Genomic DNA, 19,715 nt, shown 5'->3' on the forward strand with positions numbered 1-19,715 from the left:
CTTCAGACAGTGGGAACACCCTGCACTCTGTGCTGACTCTGCGCTAAGGACGTTATTAATAACTAATTTCTCTGGCAAAAAAAAAGACAAAACAAAATTTTACAAACATCCTTGCTGCAGATTATCCTTGCTCGCCCCTGGAGAGAGGGGAGATTTATGGAGCACCCTATTGTGATAAAAGCAGCAGTAGGCCATTTGGCCCGTCGAGCCTGCTCCACCAATCATTAAGGTCATGGGTGGCATAGTGGCACAGTGGTTAGCACTGCTGCCTCACAGCACCAGAGACCCGGGTTCAATTCCCACCTCAGGCAACTGTCTGTGTGGAGTTTGCACATTCTTCGCCGTGTCTGCGTGGGTTTCCTCCGGTTTCCTCCCACAGTCCAAAAATGTGCAGGTTAGGCGAATTGGCCATGCTAAGTTGCCTGTAGTGTTAGGTGAAGGGGTAAATGTTGGGAAATGGGTCTGGGTGGGTTGCACTTTGGTGGGTCGGTGTGGACTTGTTGGGCCGAAGGGCCTGTTTCCACACTGAAAGTAATCTAATCTAATCATGGCTGATCTATCCATGGCCTCAGCTCCTCCCACTCTGTCATCTCCTTTGCCCTTAATTCCCCGACCGTGCAAAAACCCAACCAATTGTGTCTTCGATATATTTGATGAAGCTGCCTCTATTGCTTCCTTGGGCAGAGAAGTCCATAGATTCATTACACCCTGGGAAAAGCAGTTCTTCCTCATCTCTGTCCTAAATCTATTCCCCCTAACCTTGAGACCATGTCCCCTAGTCCTAGTCTCACCCACCAGTGGAAACAACTTGCCTGCCTCTATCTTATCTATCCCTTCCCTAATTGTCTATGTTTCTGTAAGATCCCCACTCATTCTTCTAAATTCTCGTGAGTACAATCCCAGGCGGCTCAACCTCTCCTCGTAGGGTAACCCCCTCATCTCCAAAATCAACCTGGTGAACCTCCTCTGCACCGCCTCTAAAGCCACTATACCCTTCCTCAGGTAAGGATGGGATTCATTGGGATACTGTCCCACATCCCGAAACCTTTTCCAAGCCTCCCTCATACAATAGGCAAGCCCTCAATTTCAAACTCAGCTTAGACAATGAAGCCTGAAATGTTTGAGAGAAAGTTATAAATACATTGAAATTTTTAGATTAGATTAGATTAGATTAGTTAGTGTGGAAACTGGCCCTTCGGCCCAACAAGTCCATGCCGACCCTCTGAAGAGCAACCCTTCATCCAAACAAAACGATTACTTCATAAATGACCTTCTCAGTTCATAGTCTCTCTGTATTGAGCATCAGCACAGGTCAAGTGGGAAACAGACGGCTTGTTGTAGGGTCCCGCACACATACAAACTAGCAGCAGGAGGCAGGCCATTCAGCACCATGGGCTCTGCCATTCAGTGAGACCTTGGCTGGTCAGACTGTGCCTTTGATTCCACTTCCCTCCTGATCCCCACGGCCCTTAGCTCCCTCAATAATCTAACTCCATCTTAAATAAACCCAATGACCCAACCTCCACTATTCTCTGGGAAACAGAATTCCACCTACTAATGACTCTCTGAGGGAAAACAATTTCTCTTCACCTTTATCTTAAATAAAAAAGAATTCCCCATTTTTAAACTGAGCCCCTTAGTTCCAGACTCTCCTCCATCCTCTCAGAATCCATCCTGTCAAACCCCCCCCCTCAGAATGTTTCAATAAGATCACCTCTCACTCTTCTCAGCTCCAAACAATACAGGCCTGACCTGGCCAAATTTCCCCAAAAGGTAACCCCCTCATCCCAGGAATCATCTTCAATGATGGTCTGCAAACGGTTATGACTGTTGCAAATTAACGGGGATAATTCACATTGAGAAGGGAAGGAATCCCTGTGAACCATTTAGAATTGTCCCTTCACTCTGAGACAGTCACCCTTGAGCCCTAGTCTCTCCTACTAGTGGAAACATCTTCGCCATTCCATTGAGGCCTCTCAGCAAGTTTCAATAAGATCCTTCTAAACTCAATCGAGCACAGACCCAGAGATCTCAATCACTTCTCATATGGCAAGCCCTTCACCCCCAGTGAACCTCCTCTGGGCTCCCTCCAAGACCAGCACATCCTTCCTTAGATAGGGAGCCCAAAATTGCTCACAATATTTCAAATGTGATCACCTTAGAGTCTTATACAGCCTCAGCAGTGCATCCCTGCTCTTGTTTCCCAACCCGAATGAAATGCATGCCAACACTGTATTTGCTTTCCTAACTGCCAACTGAACCTGCATGTTAACCTTAAGAGAATCCTCAACCAGGACTCCTAAGTCCCTTTGCACTTAAATTTCCAAAATCCTCCCCTGTTTACAGCATCATCTGTAACTCTATTCTTCATTCCAAAATGCATAACCTCACACTTTCCCGCATTGTATTGCATCTGCCATTTCTTGCCAACTCTGCTCGCCTGTCCAAGTCATTCTGCAGCCTCCCTGGTTCCTCAACACTACCTGTGCTCCACTTATCACTGTGCCATCTACAATCCTGAACCTGTTGTGAGTTGTCAATAAGATGTGGAGTTCCAAGTTATCAGGAAGGAGCATAAATGAGTCAATACTCTGAATGTGAATCCATTCTCCGAATGGATATTTTGCAGGAGTTTTGGGAGATGGTACTGTCAGAAAACACGCATAAGTTACAAAGCAACAAGAAACAACACTGAAGCCAACTGTGTAATTTACTGAGATAATCGCAAGAACCAGAATTTGTATCGGTTGTTAGATTTAATTTTACTAACTAATTTGTGGAAGTGGCTGTCACCATTGAGGCCAAGCATTTATTGCCCCTTGAAGAAGGTGGAGGAGCGCTGCCTTCTTGAACCACTGCAGTTCATGTGCTGTGGATTGACCCAAAATGCCCTTAGGGAGAGAATTGAAGGATTTTGACTCAGTGACACTGAAGGAACGGTAATATATTTCCAAGTCAGGATGGTGAATGGCTTGGAGGGGAACTTGCAGGTAGTGGTGTTCCCATGTATCTGCTGCCCTTGTCCTTCGAGATGGAAGTGGTCATGGGGTTTGGAACGTGCTGTCTGAGGACCTTTGGTGAATGTCTGCCCTGATCTTGTAGATAGTACACACTGCTGTTGCTGAATGTCGACAGTGGACAGAGTGGATGTTAATGCTATTAGATGAGGTCAGTCAAGCTCTTTGATCATTTGTCTGTTGATCTCTTACACTTCAGTTCTGAGGAAGGAAGCCACACATGAACTGTTCTATATCTGTCTTTTAGCTTTGTACATACATTTTATTCCCAATATTCAATTCTTTGAGGGAGATTCCTGTAAAAACACTTACAGATCAACAAAAGGTAACCTAGAGCAACTCTACAGTGATTTTTCCCCTCACACCACCAGGATTGAGCATCCCATCCAAAGGCACATCTCCAAGTCTGACACAAGCTCACTGCTTCCCATGGATTGTTTGAAATTGGAATGTCTTTTCTGAAACATCAAGGACAGAGTCGATATTTATTTCCTTTGCATTTTGCAATAGATTCATCAAAGCAGGAGAGTTGCGTCTGCGGGAGACCCTTCCTAGTCTCTGATGCTCTTTCATTTCTGGGCTGGTTTGAGGTCTATTCACTTTTAAACCAGTTTTGATTGTTCCATTGCGTCAATGTGCATGCTGCACAGAAAGCCACATCCTTTCAAGCTGCAGCATGCACACAGCTGTGCTCTATTCAGGACAAACCTTTCAAACTGTTCCGTCAAATCCACTTTTGTCTTCTTTACCAGAGACAGCAATTGAGGATGGGTCATTAGGTACATTCAAGACTGAAACAGACAGACTTTTAATGAGGAAGACAATGAAGGGTTGTGGGGAAAGTGGAGTTGAGGGTTATCAGATCAGCCGTGGTTTCATTGAGTGGCAGAACAGACATGATGGGCTGAATGGCCTAATTCTGTTCCTACATCTTGAGGCCTTTGGCCTTCCAGATCAGTGGGAAGGCTTCCTTTAAAACCTTGTTCCGTGATTCCAGGCAGGTGATGCAAGTGTATGTGAGCGTGTGCCCATCTGTGTGAGCTTGCTCATGGGTGTGACCCTGTGTGTGTGAATGTGTCTGTGTGTGTTTTTCTATGTGCTTATGATTGTGTGTGAGAGTGTGTTTTTCTGTTTGTGAGCGTAAGAAATGTGTGTGCATGTTTGTATGTGTGAGCATGTGCGAGAGAGTGTGTACACTCTCGTATGAGTGTGTGAGAGCATGCTTCTGTGTATGGTTGTGAGTGAGCTCACCTGTGTAAGTATATACGTGTGTGTGTGTATGTGTGTGTACATGTGTGTTTGAGAACAGAATACTGTGTGAGTACATATGTGCTTGTGTGAGTGTGTACAGATGAATGCTGTTAGTCAAAGGATTGCAGCTTCAGAAATTGGAGATAAATTAAATTCACTCACTAAGCCATTGGTTATGCTCACTTTAATTCTTTGTAATATACCCTTCACCTTGTGCTGTCTTTTACCAGTCACATTTTATGTTCTAAATCTCTCCTGTTTACAGTAACCTATTTTTGGACAGCATTGCTAAATGAGCAGTGGTTAAAAATGTGTTGCTGGAAAAGCGCAGCAGGTCAGGCAGCATCAAAGGAGAAGAAGAATCGACATTTTGGGCATAAGCCCTTCTTCAGGAACGAGGAGGAGCCTCATTCCTGAAGAAGGGCTGATGCCCGAAACGTCGATTCTTCTTCTCCTTTGATGCTGCCTGACCTGCTGCGCTTTTCCAGCAACACATTTTTAAGCTCTGATCCCCAGCATCTGCAGTCCTCACTTTCTCCTAAATGAGCAGTGGGTCTGTTTTGGAGCTGCTGGCTGAGGTGTAAATATTTTCCAGGGCATTAAGATAGTACAATGGGATCGTTCCATCTACTGAAAGGCCAGAACATCAACTTAACATCAGCAAGACTGAGCCATTTGGCTGTTTGGAACTGGTTTCTCATTCTGTAGATCATGACAGATCCAGTTCTGGTTTCAGCCTCACTTACCCATCTGCACCTCCCAGACCCCGATGTCAAACAAAACATCTATCAATCTCAATCATGAATAAATTCACCGAGTCAATCTCCACTGTTCCCTGAGGGAGAGAATTCTATCCATAAACTATCCTTCTCACCTCCATCTGGAAACAGAGAATGCTTATTCCTAAACTGTATTCCCAGAGTTTCAGTTTCTCCCTGAGGAGAACAAACATTGTTTCAACATCAACTCTGCACAGTCCCTTCAACATTTCAATGGGATCATCATCTCTCATTCCTCTGAATTCAAATCCTGGACAGGTTTACCAGCGGATAGAAACAAGAGGAGTCAGTCCAGAACTTATATTGACCTGTGTCCAAGCTGCTCTGGAGAGTAAAGGGCCATGTTTGACTCAGAACTTGTCGTTATTTGTAGATTATTCAACAAATCATTTTCATTTGTTAACCCAAAACTGCTGTTTGCCAATGCTTTATTTCAACAGCCTGAATACTCATTAAAGTAATTTGCAGAACCTTAGAAATTCCTGGTTTGTCAGGTTAATGACAAAATGTTGGAGCAAACCAGAGATGCTGAATGACTTACACCTTGTCCATTTTAGAGTGTGTGTAACACTCTGCCAAACTTATTGCAATGCAATCACTCAGAGGGACACTCATTACTCCCTCGATTTAGTTAAGAAAGGATACACTGGCATTGGAGCATTTCAAAGAGATTCATTAGACTGCTTTCTGGAAGAAGGAGTTGACTTAGCAAGAATGGTTAAACATGATAGGTCTTTATTCAGAAGAGTTTAGAAGGATGAGGATTGATTTCAATGAAACATACAAGACTCTGAAGGGCTTAACAGGGTGTTAACATTGAGAAGATGTTACTACAGCCTCGAGCAACTGTCTGTGTGGAGTTTGCACATTCACCCAGTGTCTGTGTGGGTTTCCTCCAGGTGCTCCGGTTTCCTCTCACAGTCCAAAGATGTACAGGTCAGGTGAATTGGCCATGGTAAATTACTCATAGTGTTCAGGGTTGTGTAGGTTAGGTGCATTAATCAGGGGTAAATATAGGAATGCGGGATAGGGGAATGAGTCTGGGTGGGTTGCTCTTCAGAGGGTCGGTGTGGGCTTGTTACAAATCTTGCAGGGTCTAAATAAAATCCGGAATTCCACCTGGAATTATCTTGCCATTACCTCTCCACCTGTATATCCTGTGCCTGTGAGCCTCCCTCCACTTCAGATCCTGTAAATCAGAAACAAAAACAGATATTTGCTGGAAAAGCTCAGCAGGTCTGGCAGCATCTGTAGAGAGAAGTCAGAGTTGACGTTTTGGGTCAATTGACCCTTGCAGTTTTGAGGAAGGTTCACTGGACCTGAAATATTATCTCTGCTTTCTCTCTACAGATGCTGCCAGACCTGCTGAGCTTTTCAAACAATTTCTGTTTTTGTTTGAAGCTCTGTGTTCATCAGGCCAATCTGGATGAGGTACTTTGTTTTTTAATTCATCCGCAGGATAGCCATGTCACTGACTAGGCCCACATTGACTGTCCATCCCTAATTGCCCAGAGGATAGTTAAGAGCCAACCACATTGCTGTAGGTCTGGAGTCACATTTATGCCAGATCATGTATGGCAGTTTCCTTCCTTAAAGGAGATTAGTGAACCAGATCGGTCTTTCCAACAATCAATAATGGATTCATGATCATCATTAGACTCTTAATTCCACATAGAGTCATAGAGCCATACGGCACAGAAACAGACGCTTCAGACAACCAAGGTAAAAACAATGACTGCAGATGCTGAAAATCAAATACTGGATTAGTGGTGCTGGAAGAGCACAGCAGTTCAGGCAGCATCCAACGAGCAGCGAAATCAACGTTTCGGGCAAAAGCCTGATGAAGGGCTTTTGCCCGAAACGTCGATTTCGCTGCTCGTTGGATGCTGCCTGAACTGCTGTGCTCTTCCAGCACCACTAATCCAGCTTCAGTCCAACCAGTCCATGCCAAACCTAATCCCAAACTAAACTAGTCCCACCTGCCCATATCCCTCCAAACCTTTCAGCATTGGTAGTCAGTCTGTAAAGTTGATTTGCTTGCATACCCTATGTGGGGGGATATGACCTTCTCTGAACTTGAGATCCAGATTATTCCCCTCTATCTCATGCAACAACAGCAGCAGCAGATGGGTGAGGAGGAAGTGGCCACTGCTCCATACAGGATTACTCCTCAGTTCATACCATCGCTGCTTCTCTCAAACGTCAGGGTTCGGCTGGAGGAGCTACTGCCCCACGTTACTTTGAAGGCTGACGTTTGATTAAAATTCCCACTTTTCCAAATAAGCAGAGGAAAACAGGAATCTGGGAATACTGATATACAAATTAAGGAAGCCAATGAATTAGAGAAACCAAGACATTGATGGTAGTGGTGTGAAGGGCTCTATTCCCTGTGGGACAGAATTGATAAGCTGAGAAGTTACGTTAAAAAGTCTCCAGAACTTTGGTGAGATCATATTTGGACGACTGTGAACAGTCTTGGAGAAGGTGCAAAAAGATCAGTTGTGATTACTGAGCTATCAGGAAAGAAACACTGGGCTTCAATTCTTTCCTCTCAGGCTGAGGGCTTGACTGAAAATGGCAGGACTTGTTTCTTGAGAAAATAGTGATGAGGTATTTAGCACTAAGAAAATTTGACAGGATTGTCGAAGAGATGATGCTTTCAGTTATACATACACTTTGAACTGGAGCTGTACATATAACAGTGGGTAAGAGTTCTGGATTCTAATGTCCCTCATGTGAGGAAGTGCTTCCTCTCGGATTCAGTGATTGCCTCCCCATGTTCCAGGTCGCTCCCAATCAATAGCAAGTCCGTCTCGCTGTCAAATCCCCTCCCCATTTCAAACAACTCAATCTGACCCCACCACCTTCCAGGTCAACAGGAATACATTCCCAGTCATTCCTAACAATCCAAACAGGAGTGTGTTCCTCGATAACATTTTTTGGAGCTCTGTGGTACAGATAGTTCTCGTATAATGCCACAGTTCAGTTGCCATGCCATCTCACTTAATAAGAAAATCATGCAATACCAGCACCATATAAACTAATGGGGTCGGAATCATGTTACGGTCAATCCAGCTAAGGGAAATTCGTGTTCTCCAAATAGTGGCTTAAATTCGGCCATCGTGTGTGAAGTATGTGCTGTAGGATAAACCATCCATACTCAGGCTGTGGGAATTCTCTACATCTATAAACAAACCAACTCCTTACCCACACCACTGCCCTCAAAATGGCCTTCAGAGACCTGACCCGCACTCAGCCAAGCTCCCCAACAGAACTCAGAATCACTTACTGGCAACAACAACAACTGGCATTTGGGTGGCACCTTTAGGATAAGGTGCTTTGCCAGAACATTATAAAAAGACAATGTGATGATATTTGAATCTTACAGGGAGGTGACCAGGAGCTTATTCAAAGCGATAGATTGTAGGGGCTGTCAGAAAGACAAGAGGGGGGTGGGGGAGGTGGAAGAGGTTTATGGAGGGTATTTCAGAGGCTTGGGGCCCAGACAGCTGAAGACAAGACTAACGGGGGGGGGGGGGGAAATAGAGATGCTCAAGAGGCTGAAACTGCAGGCACACAGAGATCTTACATAGCTTTTGGGTCAGAGGGGGTTACAGAGATAGGGAGGGGTCGGAGGGGGTTACAGAGATAGGGAGGGGGTGTAGGGGCGGGAACAAGTTACAGAGATAGGGAGGGGTGTAGGGGCTGGAGGGGGTTACAGAGATAGGGAGGGGTCAAAGGGGTAGGAGAGGTATAGAGATAAGGAAGGGTGTAGGGGCTGCCGAAGGTTACAGAGTTAAAGAGAGGTGTCTAGGCACTGGAGGAGGTGACAGATACGGAGGGACGTATTAACGCATGTTAAACAGATTTAATCACTTGAATAATGTCTTCTTAATAAGTTTTCAACTTACTTCTATTTTGAACAGTCTGTCCATTTGTCAAAATGAAGCTTATTCACATTATCAATAGACATTAACATATATTTCTGATCAGTTTCTCTGCTCACATGCCACCTTTTCTGATCTGGGATGGCGACTGAACGGTGTAAAATTGTGACAGTTTTTGGGGGAGGTGATGCGGGTAACTGGAGAGATAGTGTCCCACCCATTGGCACTGGCTCACCAGAAAACCCACAAAACAAAATCCCCGTTTTCCTCGCATATCTCCTTTGATGCCAGCTCTGAAAAATAGCAGCATGACCATCAGGTGGTGTGATCCAAAATGCACACTTTACCTACAACAAAACTACAAGCTTTCTGAAGCTAATTTTTTTTTTCACTCCGCCTCAGGGTGCACATACCTGCAGGCTGGAAAATGAATCTCAGTAACTTTCTTGTTGCAATGTTACTGAAAGTCAAACTCGGCGTAAGTGACATTCATAAATTCCTGACCCTTCAGGCAACAGAGAGAGACACACACACAGCGAGAGAGAGGGAGCCAGTGCAGAACATCCCAACACAGTTACTTCCTGATTCACCAGCTCAGTCCGATCTTTGCCAGCCATTGAGTGAGTAGGCACCTTGCTTCAGACTTTAGTATTAACACCATTTCGACACAAACTGCGCGCCTCTTCGTGTAACTCTCTGCTGGAAGTTTACTCACCAACATTCAAGGTGTTTCTTTCCTCGAAACCCGGCCGCAGGTGAAGATTTTCACAGAGAAACCTCTCACAGAATTGACACACACACACAAAAAAAACTATCAGCAGAAAGTCACGCCCCTTGAAAACTTTCAGCCACTTCCTGGTGTTTGTGACTCCTTTACCTTAAAGTTCAGAAAAGAGCCTCAGTTGATGAAGACATCTGCCCCCCAGTGAGAAAGAGAGACACACACACACACTGTACACAGTTAGCTCCGTACTGAGCAACGCCCAAGTGGCGGTGTGGGCGAACAGGTATTCGGAGTTTGTGGAATTCACTGCCCAGGGATATTGTTTTTTTTGAAATTCACGCTGATGAGGAATGTGTACTGGAATTTTCACCTTGAGAGGGAGTGGAGGTAACTTTTGGAAATCGTGCCAAGCTGTTTGGAATAACACAAAGTCAATGGGCGAGTTCACACCCCAATTGGAAATGCTGGACCTTGCTCCTGCTCCTGACAGCACTCCTCTGGTTCTCTGAGTATTGTCTGTTCCTTACTGAGGTGCTAAATCCCCAGACCATCCTGCTGTCAGTATTGATAGTGGGTGGGGTCAAAGGTTAGGGCCATTGGACCAGTGAGGTTTGACCTTTGGATGGAAATGGTATCATCACAACAGCTGGAGCAATTCCAATTCACCAGGATCAGGATCAGGATCAGAAAGTCTGTCTCAGTGATGGTGACCATACAACTGACATCAAATATCATGAAAACCCATCTGGGTCACCAATGCCCTTTAGGGATGGAAATCTGCCATCCTTACCTGGTCTGGCCAAATGTGACTCCAGACCCACAGCGATGTGCGTGGCTCCTAACTGCCCCCTGACATGGGCAATGAATGCTGCCCTAGCCTCAGATGCCCACATCCCACGTGGCAGGAGTTTGAATGTTTGTTCTCATTGACAGGGAGGGTGCCAACTGGTGGGAATCCCAGAGCTTTCCCACCTCCCCCTCAGGCCAGTGTGAGAGGGCCAGAAGAAGGCCTTGTTGTGTATCACTAACTGAGGTCCATGCCCCCACCAGTATGTTCAACCAGCAATGGGCAGGGGGGTCAGCACTTGGGCAGCAGAGGGCAATCACACTGTCCCTTTAATCGAAGGTTCCCAATTGGACCCACATTCAGATGGAGGGGTGGGGAGGGGTGAGGGGGGGGGGGGGAGGTCAGTGGCAATCACTGACAGCCACCTTCCTGCACTTGCCTCCAAGCCCCTCACCCTCACAATGTCTACCCCTCGGATCCATGACCACCATCTCTCCCCTCTGCCCACCTCTGACCCTCAGCCTCGAGTGAGGCTAATGCTAGAAACCACATCTTCAGCCTCTGTTGGACAACTTTCAGCAACCAATCAGATGTCAGGTCAGGGTCAGGGTCAGGCATTTCTACAGGGTATGACCCCAGGGGAAGACTTTTGCTGGCCATGTGACCGGCACTCAATACAGGAGACTATCCTTAAAGGATATAATACAGTCTTCACACCAACTGTGCAGCCAATGGGTGAGATCCTCTGGTCTGCATTTATATGTCACCTTTAGCCTCAGGAGTCTTCATAAAAGCTCAGTATATTGCCCTTAATCTGCTGCATCCAGTATTCCTTATTGGAAAATGTGCTGAACTCCCCATCGCTGAGGATGTGGATATTTGTAGAGCCTCCTCCTCCAGTGAGTTGTTTAATTGTTGCTGATAAATATTTTTACACACGTTCTTGTATACTGTAAAGACAGAATTGTCGGTTGGAGCTGGGAACTGATGTTATCAGTGGATAGGTTGGAATGTGGATCCTGGATAGGTATGTGGTGCGTAAGGGCACCAATAGGAACAAAATGAGTCATAGCCCTCTTCCACCTCAGGCAGCCTACAGAATTAAACAACTAGAGTCCTCATTTCATCAAGATAAAAGCCTGCTCATTTAAACATCAACATGTCAGTCCACAATCGTTTATACTTTGACTGTTGGTGGTGGGATTGTTTAGCTCTATCTATCACCTGCTGTTTATGCTGTTTGGGACACAGGTTGGTGCTTCACCAGGTTGGCATCTCATCTTCAGGTCTGCCCGGTGCTGCTCCTGGCATGCCCTCCTGCACTCTCCATTGAACCCAGGGTTGATCCCCTGGTTTGATGGTAATGGTTGAGTGGGGGATATACCGGGCCATGAGGTTACAGATTGTACTGGAGCACAGTTCTGCTGCTGTTGATGACCCACAGTGCCTCATGGATTCCCAGCCCTGAGTTGCTAGATGTGATTGAAGGATATAATACATTTAGCACAGTGATACTGCCACACAACACATTGGAGGGTATTCTCAATGTGAAGGTAGAACTTTGTCTCCACAAGGACTGTGCAGTGGTCACTCTTACCCATACTGTCATGGACAGATGCAGCTACAGCTGGCAGATTGGTAAGGATGAGGTCAGGTATGTTTTTCCCTCTTGTTGGTTCCTTCACCACCTGCTGCAGACCTAGCCTCGCAGCGATGTCCTTTAGGAGCTGACCAGCTCCATCAGTAGCTCTCCGTCATTGAGGGAGCCACTCTTGCACAACCTATGATCATATCCGGGTTTTTGAGAGATGGTATACCACACCCATTTCCATGAACAACAATAATCTTTGCTAAGTACAACTTTTTACAGAGAGTGTGGGAGAGAACAACACTGAAAACTCCCACACTTAGATCCCAGTTACATGTACCTACCCTTAACACGATGGAGATACTGACGCTCTGTCACAGCACTGTCTACCATCTACAAGATACACTGTTGTTGGTTAACTAACAGGAAGCAAAGAGAGGTGCTTTTCTGTGCTTTTCTTGTTGGCAATCAGTGACTAGTGGTGTCCCTCAGGGATTAGTGTTGGGCCACAATTATTCACAATTTACAAAGATGATGTGGTGTTGGGGACCATGTGTAGGGTGTTAAAGTTTGCAGATGACACTAAGATAGTTGGTAGAGTGAAGTGTGCAGAGGGCTGTGAAGTTTTGCAAAGTGACATAAATACTTTAAGTGAGTGGGCAAAGGTCTGGCAGATGGTGTACGATGTTAATAAACGTGAAGTCATCCATTTTGGTAGGAGGAACAGTAAAATTTGTTATTACTTGAATGGTAAAAAGTCGCAGCACACTGCTGTGCAGAGGGACCTGTGCAAAGATGATCAGAGGAATAGATAGAGTAGACAGTCAGAAACTTTTTCCCCGGGTACAACAGTGTGTTACAAGGGGACATAAATTTAAGGTGAAGGGTGGAAGGTATAGGGGAGATGTCAGGGGTGGGTTCTTTACCCAGAGAGTAGTGGGGGCATGGAATGTGCTGCCCGTGGGAGTGGTAGAGTCAGAATCATTGGCGACCTTTAAGCGGCATTTGGATAGGTACATGGATGGGTGCTTAATCTAGGTTAGAAATTCGGCACAACATCGTGGGCCGAAGGGCCTGTTCTGTGCTGTATTGTTCTATGTTCTATGTTCTATGTGCATGAATCATAGAGGTTGGTCTTCAGGTCCAACACGCAATTAGGAAGGCAAAAGGAATTTTGTCCTTCATAGTTAAAGGGGTTGAGTTTAAAAGCAAGGAGGTTATGTTACAGCTGTACAAGGTGCTGGTGAGGCCACACCTGGGGTACTGTGTGCAGTTTTGGTCTCCTTACTTGAGAAAGGCTGCACTGGCACTGGAGGGGGTGCAGGGAAAGTTCACTCGATGGGTTCTGGAATGGAGAGGATTGGCTTTTGGGGAGAGACTGAGTCAACTGGGATTATATTCATTGGAATTCAGAAGAATGAGAGGGGTTTTACAGAAACATCTAACATTAAGAAGGGAGTAGATAAGATAGAAGTCGAGAGGATGTTTCCACTGGCGGGTGAAACTAACACAAGAGGGCATAGCCTCAAAACTAGGAGGACCAGATTTAGGCCTGAATTGAGAAGGAACTTCTTCACCCAGAGGGTTGGGAATCTGTGGAATTCCCTGCCCAAGGAAGTAGGTGAGGCTTCCTCAGTAAATGCTTTTAAAGCTAAAATAGATTTTGTTTTGATCATAAAGGAACTAAGGAAAATGGTGAGTTAAGTGGATCTGAGGCCATGAGAAGATCAGCCATGATCTTATTGAATGGGGGAGCAGGCTCGAGGGGCCAGATGGCCTACTCCTGCTCCTGGTTCTTATGGTCTTATGCTGTCAGGACCCATAGCCTTTGCAAGTAGCCAATGTCTCCAACTGTTTTGTGATATCATGTGGAATGAATTGAATTGGCTGAAGACTGGGGACCACTGGAGGACGCTGAGATGGATCTGTAATAAGCCCCTGCATTGAAACCTGACTCTGTCTGAAAGCATATGGACCACAATAACCTGGGACTGACATCAATGCTTATTTGCATGAATTCACACACACACAAGCACACGCATACACACACACAGACACACACGCTTACAGACACACACATGTTCACACACTCACACCCATAGACACACATATACATACACACACACATATATTGACACATTCACACTGACACATGCACTCTCACACTGACACAGACACTCTCTCACACACACAGATACACATATGCAAACTCACACAAACATACAGACACACAAACTCATACAGACATACACATATTCACACACACACACACACATAATTTGCTCATTAATATAATTACATTCTGTGAGCTCCATCCAACAATAACTGCTCTCTCTCAAATGTCGTGTGCTCACTGGAAACAACATACAGCAATGTGCTGAGATACTTCAGAAGCTCATTATAGACATGAACCAAAGAGAGTGGGGTCTGTCAGGGACCAAGAGTTCCGTTACAAATGTGGGTTTTAATGAGCCACTTAGGGGCAAGTTTCAGAAGAAAATTGCAGACCTTTAGGCCCAGGCAGCTTGGTACACAGCCATACCAACCCATGCGTGGTGCATCAATGTGTAAAGCAGGGATCTTGAAAGGATTTCAGGTTGGAGGAGATGATAGAGGGATGGAGCTCTTAGACAAGGTCAAGAATCCCTGTCTTTATAAAGGGGGCAAGAAATGAAAGGGTTCTAGCTGGGGGCAGGGGATTTGGTGAATTAGTTACCGGGATTGGAATATCGCAGATGTTTTTGAATTTATAGTTAATGTTCATGAGGTCTTTGTCTTCCTGAATGGAGCCTTTGATTTGACAGGGACAGGAATGGGAAGATGTGCTAACAAGGAGTTTGGCAAGGGACGGAGACTTATCTTTTCCTTTTCTGTTTTAATGAGAAACAGAGTAGATAGGAGCAGGAGTAGGCCATTTGGCCCTTCGAGCCTGCTCTGTCTGGGGGCGTATACAGACACAGGGGCTTCCAGAGACCATCCTGCAGCTGCCGGCAGTGAACCCAGTGAAATACAGGACAATTCCAAAGGGGAAATATCTGGATCGTTCCTTTCGTCTCTTTAGGTGAACCCCAAAAAAAGAGGCTTTCACTTGGCCCAGCTTTGGTAAGCAGCCCAGATAGTGAATGGACTCGTTCCCTGATGCAGGAATGCAGCCAATCAGAAGGCAGCTCAAGCACCAGTCACATATTCAACAATCCAACAACGAAACACACAATATCCAAACTAGTCTTGCCCATGTGCCCATCTCTCACTAACACATTGCATTGGAACAAAAAAAGTCATCATAGTCTTCCCAAGCTATAGGGCTCACTGAACAGAGAGAGAGCCAACTGGTGGGGTTTAACCTGAGGGTCACCATACCTCAGGTGAGGGGAGTTCCTTCACAATAACCTCAGCTGGTGTGGGAATTGAACTCACGCTGTTGGCTTCACTAACCAGCCATCCAGCCAACTGACCTACCCCTCCTCCCGCACTTTGTAACAAACACCATCTCACCACTTCATTAGCTGAAACAGAGACTTCTCTGGGTTCGCAGAGGGAGCAGAAACATTTCCTGAAGCCTCTCAGCATCATTCAAACATTTTAAAAGGGGATTAATCTTGTGCTCCCTCCTGCAATCTCTTCTACAGCCTCTGTGGGACTGGCTGTGTGAGTGAACACCTGCCCGGGTCTCCTAACGCATCAATAACATGGAACTTTACAGCAATTTCTGTTTTATTTGGAAAGGGTGCTTCAAGTCTATTCATTTCAATTCCTCAAACTGCAGGCCATCGGTGGATAAACTGGTCAATGGTTAGGCTTTAGAATGTGAGACACCAAAGGAACCCTGAAATTTGAATTCCTAAATTCTAGCAGTGCAATTGTCAGCTAGATGCCTGAAAGATGACAATGTACCAGTCTGAATCTGGTGAGGCCTAATGCTCTTCCAACATGAAACCATCTGGAGTGGGCACCCAGTAAATAATCCATCAGTGAGCTGAACACGATGTGATGGTCAGGAATCCCATGGCTGTCCCCTCCATCCGTCAGCTGAAGCAGGGGGGAAATTTAGTTGCCTCTATCAGAGGGATGGGTTCTCTCCCGTGGTGCCCTCACCTTGTCTGCACACTGGGGGTACACACTGCTGCTTGATGGTGGACAGAGTGAATGTTGAAGGAGCCACCCAATCAGGTTGCTCTGTCCTGGATGGTGCCGAGCACCAACACTGGGCGGTGTACGAACAAGGATCTCCAGAGCAGAACGATACCACAGACACAGAGTGTCTCGTGAGAAACTGCCCAACATCAGTCATAATTCTTCCTGTTTCAGTGTCATGAGCAAAGTGAAAATATAGAAGTTGGTGACAGGGTGGCAGGAAATTAGCTGGCGTGGCTAAAACTGATACATAATTAAGGAAGTGAAAGCTCCTTTGACTGAATACAAAAGCCAATCTTTTCAATAATTGAGCTTCCACATCCCTCCGGGGCAGAGAATTCCAAAGGGTACCCACCGCTGAATGCATTTTTCCCTGTCATCATGGTAAATTGCTGTTCCTGAGAGCAAGCTCTCTCAGTTTGATCACGATGTGGAGCTGGGTTGGAATGCCCACTGGTGAGTTGCACATGGAGGCTGCAATGAGTGGGCCCCAAGGTGAAAGCAACTTAACCTGGCAAAGAATAAAACATGGATAGAAGGACAGGAATCATCCCTGCTTTAATTTCACAAGGTATGACCGTGATTGCATCTCATCCCTGTCTGCAATTTTAGGTTCAATATTTGTCATTTGCTGTTTGTCATTTTCATAAATGACCTGGATGAGGGCTTAGAAGGATGGGTTAGTAAATTTGTGGATGACACTATAGTCAGTAGAGTTGTGTATAGTGCTGAAGGATATTGCAGGTTACAGAGAGACATAGATAGGCTGCAGAGCTGGGCTGAGAGGTGGCAAATAGAGTTTAATGTGGAAAAGTGTGAGGTGATTCCCTTTGGAAGGAGTAACAGGAATGCAGATATTGGGCTAAAGGTAAGATTCTTGGTTGTGTAGATGAGCAGCGAGAGCTCGGTGTCCAGGTACATAGATCCTTGAAAGTTGCCACTCAGGTTGATAGTGTTATTAAGAAGGCGTACGGTGTGTTAGCTTTTATTGGTAGAGGGAGTAAGTTTCGGAGCCATGAGGTCATAATGCAGCTGTACAAAACTTTGATGCGACCGCACTTTGGGAATTGCGTACAGTTCTGGTCACCGCATTATAGGAAGGATGTGGAAGCTTTGGAAAGGATTCAGAGGAGATTTACTAGGATGTTGCCTGGTATGGAGGGAAGGTCTCATGAGAAAAGGCTGAGGGACATGAGGCTGTTTTTGTTAGAAAGAAGAAGGTTGAGAGGCGACTTAATTGAGACATATCAGAAAATCAGAGGGTTAGATAGGGTGGACAGGGAGAGCCTTTTTCCTAGGATGGTGATGTCTAGCATGAGGGGACATAGCTTTAAATTGAGGGGTGATAGATATAGGACAGATTCTGAAGTAGTTTCTTTACTCAGAGAGTAGTAGGGGCATGAAACACACTGCCTGCAACAGTAGTAGACTCACCAACTTGAAGGGCATTTAAATGCGGTCATTGGATAAACATATGGATGAGAATAGAATAGTGTAGGTTAGATGGGTTTCAGATTGGTATCACAGGTCAGTGCAACATTGAGGGCCGAAGGGCCTGTACTGTGCTGTAACGTCCTATGTTCTATGTTCTATTTCAGCTTTGATTTCTGAAGATAGTGCAGTGAAGGTTCACGAGATAGGCCCCTGGGAACTAGTCGCATAGGAAAAGGAGGAGTTTGAACTTGGTTCATTATAAATAGGAAAGTGTGTTATTACTGGAGTCAGATTTATCAGGACTGGTAAGGTTTATTGATAGCTGTAGGGTTTATTAGGTTGAGACCAAGTTGAATAATGTTAATATACAGAAACTAAAGTAAAATAAAGTTAATGAAAGTGGCTGAAAATGTGTTGCTGGAAAAGCGCAGCAGGTCAGGCAGCATCCAAGGAGCAGGAGAATCGACGTTTCGGGCATGAGCCATCGATTCTCCTGCTGCGAAACGTCGATTCTCCTGCTCCTTGGATGCTGCCTGACCTGCTGCGCTTTTCCAGCAACATATTTTCAGCTCTGACCTCCAGCATCTGCAGTCCTCACTTTCTCCTTAATGAAAGTGGGTCTAGTTAAGGCCTGGCAGGGCAGCTCGATCCTGTGGAATGTGCAGTATGTGGGAGGTCATGGACTCAGTCTGTGAGCTCGGGTAACCTGAGCTTGAGTGGTGTCTGAAGTTAGGGTGGTATTGTTCACGAGGCTGAGGGCTCTATGACGAACATGTTCTGTGGGGTGGTCACACTACAGCCCTGAGATATAGAGCCAGACATGGAATGGATAGCCATCAGGCAGTCCAAGGGACACAGGCAGGAACTCTGGTCAGGGCAATGTAGTTGGAGCTAAGTTTGAGAAGCTCAGGTGTATGGCAGTGGGGGTGAGGAGGAGAAGAGGGGAAGACTAGCACTGATGGAGGATTCTTCAGTAAAAAGGAACAGACAGGACTTTCTGAGGCTGGGAATGTGACTCCATGATGGTATATTTCTGCTTTGGTACCAGGATCAGGGGCTGTTGTTGTAGGAAATAGCTGTGGAGGAGAGTGACCAGCCTGAGAACACGGTCCATCTGCCTGTCAGTGAATTAGGTTCTGAAGTTCCTGGAAACAGGAAGACAGGCAGGAAATTGAAAGGCAGGACCTCAAGAGCTGTAAGCTCAGGAAGACTCCCAGCGCCATTTACTAGTAAACAGAGAAGCACAAGGGTGAGAGGCTAGAAAATTGGTGTAGATGGGAGGAATTCAGGTTTCAGATGCTGGTCCGGGGCAGCTAGGATTCATACAGGATGGACAGAGTGAGGCCAGGAGCAACAACCTTGTGTTGCTCGTGTTATAGAGAGAGGGGGATTGAGAGGGAACTCGATTCAAGAGAAACTGGGAACAGGACGGAGAAAAGTAGCAAGCAAAAAGAGAAGACAGACAAAGCAATTGGTGAGAATCAAATAACATCCCAATGGGAAATAATATGAAAGAAGCTGAATTAAAGACACGATATCTGAATGCAGACATTGCTTGATGAGTTGAATCTGTAAACTGGGTAAATGCAGAAGATGGGGCAGATGAGTTGAAACTGAGATGAGGAGGAATTTCTTCACTTAGAGGGTGATGAGTCTTTGGTATTCCCTCGCTCCCTGGGCCCTGCTGAAGATCAGTTAATGAGGAAGGTCAAAACTGAAAGGGATGGAATTCTTCAGGAGGCTGACATCATCAGGGATATCGAGGGACTGTGGGAAAATAGTATTGAGGAGAATTAATTGAATGGCGGAGCAGGTTTGATGGGCTGAATGGCCTATTCCTGTGCTGATGTTCACAAAGACAATTGTCCTACTGTAGTTCCAGTTTTTTCCTTGTTATCCTGAGAGGGTGAATCTCGAAGCTAGAGGAAATGAACTCTTAATATCTAATCTCTTACAGCAAGGACAGTGAATCCTGCACTGGCCGGCAACACCTTTAGCTCGAAATATTAAACAAAACCTTTTAATAACCTTTCAATGACATCACTGCTCAGTCTTCAAACCAGAGATCCAGTCAGCTCCACTTCTCCTTATTGGAAAAGATGTCATCACAGGAA

The 19,715-nt window shown here is 45.6% G+C and overlaps 1 protein-coding gene across 4 annotated transcripts in view; it reads right to left on the minus strand.

The window, feature by feature from the left end:
- Positions 1-9,884, minus strand: part of LOC140482684 (protein-tyrosine kinase 2-beta-like) — a 202,156-nt gene extending 192,272 nt beyond the window's left edge. Inside the window, exon 1 of one of the 4 annotated variants that reach the window (XM_072580197.1) lies at positions 9,812-9,884. The gene's annotated coding sequence lies outside the window, so the exon portion shown is untranslated. The other 3 variants (XM_072580200.1, XM_072580199.1, XM_072580198.1) reach the window with 3 other exon arrangements.
- Between the last annotated feature and the right edge of the window lie 9,831 nt (positions 9,885-19,715).

The sequence above is a fragment of the Chiloscyllium punctatum genome, chromosome 11 (genome assembly GCF_047496795.1).
Source record: "Chiloscyllium punctatum isolate Juve2018m chromosome 11, sChiPun1.3, whole genome shotgun sequence".
Classification (NCBI taxonomy): Eukaryota; Metazoa; Chordata; class Chondrichthyes; order Orectolobiformes; family Hemiscylliidae; genus Chiloscyllium; species Chiloscyllium punctatum.